This window comes from Podarcis liolepis (genome assembly GCF_965112155.1).
Source record: "Podarcis liolepis genome assembly, chromosome: 8".
NCBI lineage: Eukaryota > Metazoa > Chordata > Lepidosauria > Squamata > Lacertidae > Podarcis > Podarcis liolepis.
Window position 1 is genome coordinate 20,489,445 of NC_139560.1, and position 10,370 is coordinate 20,499,814.

General features: G+C 42.1%; 1 long non-coding RNA gene across 1 annotated transcript; it reads right to left on the reverse strand.

The window, feature by feature from the left end:
- Window positions 1-3,644: 3,644 nt before the first annotated feature.
- On the reverse strand, window positions 3,645-4,458 carry LOC310713549. Its single transcript, XR_014529332.1, has 2 exons — window positions 3,811-4,458; window positions 3,645-3,738 (listed from the first exon to the last, which is right to left on the reverse strand). It is a non-coding gene; the product is annotated as an uncharacterized lncRNA (long non-coding RNA).
- Between the last annotated feature and the right edge of the window lie 5,912 nt (window positions 4,459-10,370).

The following is a 10,370-nucleotide window of genomic DNA, read 5'->3' on the forward strand; positions in this document are numbered from 1 at the left end:
GAAACATTGTATACAAAAATTCATATATTGGGGAGAAACTGCATAAAAAATGTATATATTTGTGAAAACAACACACAAAAACACATTATAATATGGGGAAATTGCTATCAAAACATGTAAATTCATCCATACAAAAATGTTTTTATTGGGGAAAATTCACATGGACATGCTGATGAATTTTCAAGATTTTTTTTTAAAAATGCAAATTGCTGCAGAAGTGTGGAGGACTGAGTTTAAGATTGGAAAATGAGAAATGGAGGGAAACCAAAATAGGCATATTAATCCATCCCTGAATTAGATGCACTTCAAAGGGGAAGTCATTCCAGAGGCATGAACTCCCATCATGCCTGACCACTGGCTATGCCGGCTGAGGCTGATGGGAGTTGGAGTCCAACCCCTGGAAGGCCAAAGATATCCACTTAATGGACCCCATTTTCATAGGAGTCTGTCTCTCCCATCCCCCACCTCCAGAGTGATTGCAATATCAGTGAATCCCCTCTAATACTAGTTATCTGCAGTCCCTGTGGCGAACACACAGCTGACTTTTCATTCAGCTTGCACCGTTCATGCTAATTATGGCTTCAATTACATTTTAAAATAGCATTTGATAAGCTTGGCTTAACTCTCTCTCCCTTAGTCCCACACCATCAAACAGAAGGGGGCCAGTTTCTGGAAAATTCATGCTGAAGTCTCACCGGCAAGGTTACAGAGGTCATGACCTTTCATGTGAAACCTCCCCAAAGGTTATGCTTTGCATCACCAAAGTCACGAACATGACAAGCCTAACCCTTGTTTGTGGTCCCCCACCCCACCCCACCTTTCCATTTAAGTGTCCTTAAGGCACAGCCTGTAGCTTGTAACATTAATCACTGATTGGAAGTTTACATAAATTTAGAAGTCGTAATCTAAAACCTGTCCCAAATTAGAAAAATGTGATGGGGAAGTAGTTAAAGTGGAGGTGGAATTCTTCTGATTACACTATTTATCAGGTAACATTTCAAATAATTAAACTGCGTTGTGAGGAGAATCGGGAGGAGGATAGTAATAGGCCAGGATGATGGTTGTGTTTGATTTTGTATTTAATCTCCAAGCTATGGAAACACTATTGGGACTTGATACATCACATATACAAGCAGATTAAAAGGGGGTGGAAGGTAAACTAAGGTAGACCACACTAGGTCAAAGAGACATCTGGCAAGGGTGTGTGTGTTTTTTTAAGTGTGTTGGTAACTTTGAAAGGAAAATGGCATACATCTGATCAAGGGTTGCACAGAAAGTGAGCAGCGAGTTAACTCCATCTTATCTGGAGAGACAGGGACTTTCTATCAGATCTACAAAAAGCCTTTCTGGAATAGGTTCAAGACTCCTGGCTACACTTAACAATCATTTCTTTTACATCAGGTGCCTTTTAACAGCATTAAGGAATAAATACAGAAATCCAATATTGAATAGGGGTTTCCTCTGCCTGCCAGTCATTCTAACATGTTCTGCTTGGATTTAATCTTTTTAAAAACATATTACTATTTATGTAGCACAATTTACTGCACACAAGGGCTGGAGACAAAATGATTGCTTTTTAGGGAGAGTTGAAAATGGCACGAAAGGAGCATTTTTTGCCCATAGTATGGTACATAAATGTGTTTTGGTGTTCCACTATGATGTCTTATCAAGCAGGGCATTATTTTTTCTCTTTTCTTTTTGTGGGAAGGACCATAGATCAGTGGTAGAGCACATTTTTTAATGCAGAAAATTCCATACACTGCTCGGAGCATCTACAGTTGTATTATTATTATTATTATTATTATTATTATTATTATTATTATTGGAGTTTTTTCCAGCTTGAGGGCCACATTCTCTTTTTGACAACCTTCTGAGGGCCGCAAAAAGTGGGCAAAGCAACAAATGTAAATTCTACCTTTGTACAGTAAAAAGGTAAAGGTCCCCTGGATGGTTAAGTCCAGTCAAAGGAGACTATGGGGTTGCAGCGCTCATCTCGCTTTCAGGCCAAGGGAGCCATCGTTTGTCCACAGACAGCTTTCTGGGTCATGTGGCCAGCATGACTAAACCACTTCCAGTGCAACGGAATACCGGGACGGAAACCAGAGCGCATAGAAATGCCATTTACTTCCCCGCCGCAGCGGTACCTATTTATCTACTTGCACTGGCATGCTTTCAAGCTGCTAGGTTGGCAGGAGCTGGGACAGAGCAACGGGAGTTCACTCCGTTGCGGGGATTCGAACCACCGACCTTCTGATCAACAAGCCCAAGAGGCTCAGTGGTTTAGACCACAGTGCCACCCACGTCCCTTTGTACAGTAGGAGAGTATCTGCAGACACATTCACCCAGGAAGAATACATTTGAGGTATGAAGCAAGGCCCAGTGAGGGGTGTGGCCTGAAGAAAGAAGGTGTGGCCTGGGGAGAGTTAGGAGAGCCATACAGAGAGGTTTGGAGGGCATCTGGCTGGAACCAATGGGAAAGACCCCCAGCCCGAGACCCTGCCAATCAAAACAGGCAATACCAGGCAAGATGGATCAATAGTCTGAGCAGCTTCCTATTCCAGCCTTTGTAGTAATTAAAAAAGCTGTCTGACTGAAGGCAATAGCGGGAGCAGATCAATGAGATTGGAAAACGAAGGCTATATCACATTAGTACCAACACTCTTAAAAACTATTGTCACTTCCCTCCATGGTTATTTCCATCTCCCAAGGATGATAAGCTTGTCAGCCCTCCAGGTGTGGCTGGACTACGGATCCCATCATCCCTGACCATTGGCCATGCTGAGGTGCAGGGGCATAGCTAGGCGTTGGGGAGCTTGGTCTCTGTCAAGAGCCTAGGCACAAAAAACACAATTTTCCACTCTGGCTTGAAGTGGCTAAGAGTCCACCTACATGCTTCCTGGGCCACTCCTCTGCTGCTCTGGGTGGTTGGGCAAGGTGTGTGGACACCCATACATCTCCTTGCTAGGGGCGCAAGGGACAGGGGGATGCTGATACAAGATGCAACAGGGCCTGGGTATGCATCTGCTGAGGTGGGGCTGATGGGAGTTGGAGTCTGGCAACATCTGGAGAACATTGTGTTGGGGATTGGCTGCCTTAAGGCAACTGTTCTTCTGTCCCACCAGAAAGGATGTTCAAAATAACCTTTGTAAAAAACAAACAAACCAAAAAACCAGAAGCTTTTCTTTTGGGAATTATAGGGACAGAACTACCGAAACTGTATAGTAATTTATTTATGTATGCTACTACATCAGCAAGAATGCTACTTGCCCCAAAATGGAAAGAAGCAGAAGTCCCAGCAAAGGAGGAATGGATACAAAAACTTATATGCAGAAATGGTGAAACTTACCGGAAGAATAAAAAAATCAAGATAACAAACTTGGAAATGGTTTGTTGAATATTTACAGATAAATTGCAAACAGATTAAAAACATGGGCAGGATTATTGTAATAAACTGCAGTTTCATAAGAGTATATATTTAAAGTAGATAATTAAATGAATTTGGATATGCAGAAGATATTTTAAAATAAATTGAAGGAACCACAGAAAGAGGGGGAAGGAAGTCAAACTTTGAAATGTTAAAATGATTGTAAAATTAATGAAATGTATAAATTTGAAAAGTATAAATAAAAGCTTTTAAAAAATAAAAAAAAAGGAATGGGCCTGGGGCGGAGTTATCTGCTGGGTCCCAATGAATATACGTCTTCCCTGCCTTCTCTAGAGTAGTCCCCTAATAGTTTCCTGCTTGGCAGGGGGTTGGACTCGATGGCCCTTGTGGTCTCTTCCAACTCTATGATTCTATAATTCTATGACGCCCCTTTGCTGCCAGATGAGCATTCTTCTGCTGACTCTGTGCATCTTGCTGAACCCAATGCTGCCTTAGCTCCTGGGTGGATGGGTGGGTGTGGAAGAAAGGAGTCTGAAATCAAGGCAGGGTCCAAATGCAAGGACCTTGCATCTAGGTAATTTGGGCTGCTCTACTTTGACAACAGGTTCTGTGGGATCCTGAGTTCTGTTGGAGGTCTACACATAAGCCCCACTTGCAGCTCTTCCCCCTCTCATCCCCATAGATTTACATCTGCCTTAAATTGCTCACTTCCAGCTGTAGGGTAAAGGTAAAGGGACCCCTGACCATTAGGTCCAGTCGTGACCGACTCTGGGGTTGCGGCGCTCATCTTGCTTTATTGGCCGAAGGAGCCGGCGTACATCTTCCGGGTCATGTGGCCAACATGACTAAGCCGCTTCTGGTGAACCAGAGCAGCGCATGGAAACGCTGTTTATCTTCCCACTGGAGTGGTACCTATTTATCTACTTGCACTTTGATGTGCTTTCGAACTGCTAGGTTGGCAGGAGCAGGGACCGAGCAACGGGAGCTCACCCCGTCACAGGGATTTGAACCGCCGACCTTCTGATTAGCAAGTCCTAGGCTCTGTGGTTTAACCCACAGCGCCACCCGCGTCCCTGCTTCCAGCTGTAGGTTTCATTTAATTTCATTTTTAATTTGTACACCACTTTTCTATATTACTACAGTGGTACCTCTGGATGCGAATGGGATCCATTCCTGAGCCCTGTTTGCATCCAGAGCAGAACGCAACCTGCGCCTGCGCGTGCACAGATCGCGATTCGCCGCTTCTGTGCATGACGTCATTTTGAGCGTCTGCGCATGCGCGAGTGGCGAAACCCGGAAGTAACGCGTTCCGTTACTTCTGGGTTGCCGCGGAGGGTAACCTGAAAACGCTCAACCTGAAGCGACTTTAACCCAAGGTATGACTGTATACCTAAGGCAGTTTACAAGCTGAAGAAACAGCAAAAGTAGTAAACCTTACAGCAATCTAATCCAATGCAAAAATGTCATCATAAAGACATAACTTTGAAATGAACAAATAATGTTCGATAAGCCATTAGAACATAACAATACACAATAAAATTAAATACCAGCAAAGAATAAACAGAAATTCACTCTTAACAATTACAATAAATAATTGTATAATCAATAAAACTATAATCAATAAAAATAACAGCAAGTCACATTGCATAAAATAACACAAAGAAGCAAAGACACGCAACTTATAATTTTTTTAAAAAAAAAACATATCCCTGAACTCCTCTCTTCCCAGCTGCTTCTGCTGTTCCTAAAGGCGTGGTCTGGGAAAAGTTATGCATTGCCAGCCTTGACCACAGCTTGTCCAGCAAAGCAGAAAGCTTCTGTGCTCTGAGATCTGCTGCCAGGGGGATCTGGCATTCTAGCTAGCAGGATCTCACTTGAAAGCATCTTCCTCCTTGTCAGAGACATCTTCATACGGATCTGATTTGAAAGGTGGCTCTGGTTGTTTCTGCCATGTCTTTGAACCGCACCATGCGCTCAATCTTGACTGCAGCTGCTCCAAATGGCTGCTAGAGAGTTTTTGGTATCCACCGAGCAAGACGGTTGGGTTTTATAAGGTGCTAGATTGTGTAAAACACCATCCCGTTCTTTCTAGGAAGCACGCCAGCGCTAGGAATCGGTGCTTATTCTTTCGGAAAATTACAGTTCCATTAAAAAGTTTTTAAATATTTTATTTATTAAACCCATTTACTTTTCCACTCTTAAAAACAGAGCAAGATAGCTAAACACCGGGAAGATTAAAAGCAATGTAATATGATGGGGGGGGGTATTCAAAGACTCGCAACTCCAGAGAGTAATGGATCATAGATATGAGACAGAGAGAGAGAACGAACACAAACAATGTATTCCAGAAAGTAACAAAATTCTAATAGAGAGCAGGCCAAAGGCTTGCAAGGGGGGGGACCTTCCGAAACATATTTAATCGCAAGAAAACTCCAGTTAAAAGGATGTGTTTATCCAATCACATTAGATTACTGCCCTTTAATTTGGACCCCGGAGCTGAAAGATGCTTTTCAACTTTTCCCTTTTCTTGTGAGGAATCCTATTCAGAATAAGGGAATTTCCCTTTAAAAAAGGGAAACGTTGACAGCTATGGAAAGATGGGAGGGGTACAACAACAACAATTATTATTACATTTAAGGAAAGGAGACAATGTCCCTACCAGAGAAGAATGGTAAACTAAGCTGCTGGATTATGCTGAAATGGCAAAACTGACCGGAAAGCTCCCGAACCAAGAAGGCCAAAACTTCAATAAAGAAGGGGGGGGGGTGTTATAGTTTACTTGAGAGACCACTGTAAGCAGATGAAAGCATTAGCAGGATTGCAATAACACTTGTAATGCAGTCAATATTATGGACAAAACAGAGAGACATAAAATTTGGATGATGAAATAATATGCAGTTGAAAAGGTTAATAATAGGACCTACGGAGGGGAACACGGGAAGTCTAAAGATTTGGAGAAATCTCTAAATATTGTATTGTTATTATTTTATACTTGTAAAATCAAATAAAAATTATTTCCCCCAAAATAATAATAGTTATTATGTTTATATCTCAGCTTTCCTCCAAGGAGCTCCAGGTGGTTTATGTGGTTACAACGAACCTTTGAGTAGGTGAAGCTGAGAGAATGTAGCTGTCCCAAGGTTACCAAGTGAGGTTCATGGATAAGTGGGGATTTGAATCCAGGGCTCCCAAGTACTGGCTCTACACTAACCACTACCCTACACTGGCTTTCCCATGCTGGCAGTCAACCACCGTTTACAGTGGCCCCAAGCTGGAGTCCATAGTAAAAAGGTAAAGGGACCATTGACCATTAGGTCCAGTCATGGCCGACTCTGGGGTTGCGGCGCTCATCTCGCTTTATTGGCCAAGGGAGCCGGCGTACAGCTTCCGGGTCATGTGGCCAGCATGACTAAGCCGCTTCTGGCGAACCAGAGCAGCGCACGGAAACGCCGTTTACCTTCCCGCCGGAGCTGTACCTATTTATCTACTTGCACTTTGACGTGCTTTCGAACTGCTAGGTTGGCAGGAGCAGGGACCGAGCAATGGGAGCTCACCCCGTCGCAGGGATTTGAACCGCCGACCTTCTGATTGGCAAGTCCTAGGCTCTGTGGTTTAAGCCACAGCACCACCCGCGTCCCAGGAGTCCATAGTAGAAGGGGGCTAAAAGAGAATAGAAACTAGAAGCAAAATAAGCTAAGTATATGAAACACAAGAGGACAGGAATAGCAGCCCAGGATTTATTTGCAGAACTCAGAAGAAGTGGTTAAGTTCCAACGTTAGGAAGGGCAGGCTAGATGAGATTAAGATGTTTGTAAGTGGCCTTGAAAAGAAATCTTTATATACTGTCCAAAAACAACAGTTTTCTGTGCAGTTTACAAATAAAAAGGCCACAGAATACAAAGAAAATACACTCTGAAAATAAAATCTGAAACAGAATTAAACTGGGGGGGGGGGGGAATCCAGTAGGATTGAATGACATCAGTACAAAAGACCTAAAAATATTTCTGATTGAGAACACTGGGGGGGGGGGGGAGAAGGATCTTCATCTAGGGCTGAAAATACCATAATGCAGGCACCAGACGAGCCTCTCCAGGGAAGGCATTCCATTTCTATGGTGCCAACGCTGAAAAGACCCTTTCTGCTGTATCCATCCAACTTTCCTCATTTGGCAGGTGTACCCGAAGAAGTGTATCAGAAGTCTGGATGAGTATACAGTACATGGCAGGTGGTGATCTTTTGGCTAAACCACAAACGGGGTCAATGGGGTGCCCTCCAAATACTGCATGTACTATTTTATATGTTATAGTTTATGTTTTTGTACCAGTTGCAAAAATAAATAAATAATACTATTATATTGAAACTGACAAAATAATGAATAAAAAAAAATCAACAGGAATGTTTTTTTTAATGTGTAGCTATCATGAAATGCAGCAGAGTGAGAAAATTAACTAAGACAATAAAACTGTACAGAGCAAACATTTCTAGGCTAAGGGTGACGTCCAATGTTGTGCAAGGGGACTTCTGCTTGTACAACAGAGGTTCCAACTTCCTTGCCTTCCCCTACATTTCCCCCAAATTTTCTCCAAAGGTCCCTCAATGCCCAGAGGTGCCCAGGGGGAAGAAAGGAGAAGTCACATTTTGTGAAGTTCGCTCTGTTGGAAGAGGGAGTCTGTGTTGGATGTTACACCAAAAGTTGAAGTAGATCTAGAACAAGATAATAATACTGAAATCACTTGTTCTTGAGTGAATTTACTTAGAATCATAGAATCATAGAATCATAGAGTTGGAAGAGACCACAAGGGCCATCGAGTCCAACCCCCTGCCAAGCAGGAAACACCATCAGAGCACTCCTGACATATGGTTGTCAAGCCTCTGCTTAAAGACCTCCAAAGAAGGAGACTCCACCACACTCCTTGGCAGCAAATTCCACTGTCAAACAGCTCTTACTGTCAGCTCTTCCTAATGTTTGTCTTCCTACTTGCTGTTCTAATAGTAAAGAAAACAGAAAGAAATGAAACTTTTCCTTCCACTTTCTCCTAAAGCAAGAGTGTCGGACTCAAATGGCCTGGAGGAACAAAAACCAAAAAAACACACCCAATGGTGGACGATTTTCACAAAGCACATTGATTTAGGATCGTGTTGTCTGTGCCCTTGATGGTACACTGAATACTCCCTTAAAAAAGAAGAAGTGGGCATTCAAAGTGGAAATAACACATCCTTCATGGGGAAAGCATGACAGACAGTTAACTTATTTATTTCTATTTAACACACTACAGGCTTTCTGATTTTACGGCATTACATGTTTTGAACCTTTTAGTAAACTGGAGGTTTCTCATTTCAGTCTAACTGCTGTTAATTTGTTCCAAATGTTAACGTCGCAAATAAGGTCTGGTTACCATCTCGGCATTGAGTCGATAATAGGAACAGAGCTGATCAGCATCTGGTTTAGTTCAGAGTACAACACACCGCCTAATACTGCAAAATTTGGATTGGAAGATCCTGGCTGTTTCACGACCACCAAAAAAAAAAAAAAAAAAAAACCCTCCAGAAAAAAACCCTGAACAGCACTCACATACAGTCATGTGTCATTATTTATTGCTTGATAGGTTTGCTAAATATGGAATATCACATTACTAATTTTGCCAAATTCCACAATACATAAACAGGCCAAAACCTCTTAACATAAATTATGGCAGAGCTGCCTTAATGATAATTTTAAAAATCCATGGCGCTTGCTTTCCGGAGTTGGAAAACCATTTAAATTTTTTTAAAAGCACTCTAAGAAACATTTTTTTAAAAAGTTTCTGAATTCATTCTTTCTCTACTATAGACAACTCCCATCAGAGATACATGAAAAAAAATGTTGGGCACTGCCCCTTTGTGAATAAACATGAAAATGGGCTTAACCATGAATCCAAATATAATCTGCAAATCGGCTCCTCCGCCCGAAGTGAAATGTACCGTAAGAATGTAAGAACTGTTCTGCCTCACATAGTTCTCTTTTTTGAGAAGTTCCTCAATATCTTCCTCACTGGCCTGTCATTTGTTGTATTTTTCAAGGTTGCAGTGATCAAACCAAATGAAACTATGATGCCAACTGCTTGCAGTTGTTATGAATGGATCTCCATTTCCCCATTCCATCTACATTTCACAGCATTTCACGCTGAATTCTTAATTGGGTTTTGACCCATGTAGAAAATATGTACAGGTTTGGAGTTTGCAGCATTTACAGCTGTCTTCCCTGTTGGTGGCGTTGAGAGTTACCCTCTTAAGTTTGTTTTTTATATCATACTCCTGCAAACGTTGGGGTTTGCCCAAGTCTGCTAATGCTTTCCTCTTCTCAGTAGCCCAGTTTGACTCCAATCCTGTTGGCACTCGCCACCAGAATTCAGTAAAATGAGGAGTTATTATACACATATACTGTCGCTGTGTGCCTGGCACAAGCATATCCGATCATCCTCTTGTGCTGCTAAGCTAACCATGCAGGGATCTTGCCACAACTGCATGATTTTCAAAGTCTACACTCAAAAGAGAAACATTCCCAGGCTGCCAGCGACAGTTTCAATCATCATGCCTATCTTTAGCAGAACAAGGAGAAAATGCAAAAGTAGCTTGTCAGACACATGTATTGTCAGACCCAATTAACAAAACAAACACAAGCAAGGCCTGATTGCTGCAACTTATATTTGGAGAGCAGCTCTGTCCTTTTTTTAAAAAAAAAAAATGTTCCTAGAATTGTTCCATCAGTCTGGCTACAGCTGTAGCATCCAAGCACTAAAGCTCTTTACTCAAAAATAAATAAATCCAATACTATTAATGGCTAATCCCTTCATTCCATCGGTAAATCTTAGCCAGCAGGAAATCTGCCCTTGTGTATAGGGAGTGCAGGCAACTCTTCCAGTGGCTACAAGACTTTTTTAAAAAAACCTTGGATTTTATTCTTCTCCAACAAAGGTGAAGCAATAAGGGCTGCAATTGTTATTCT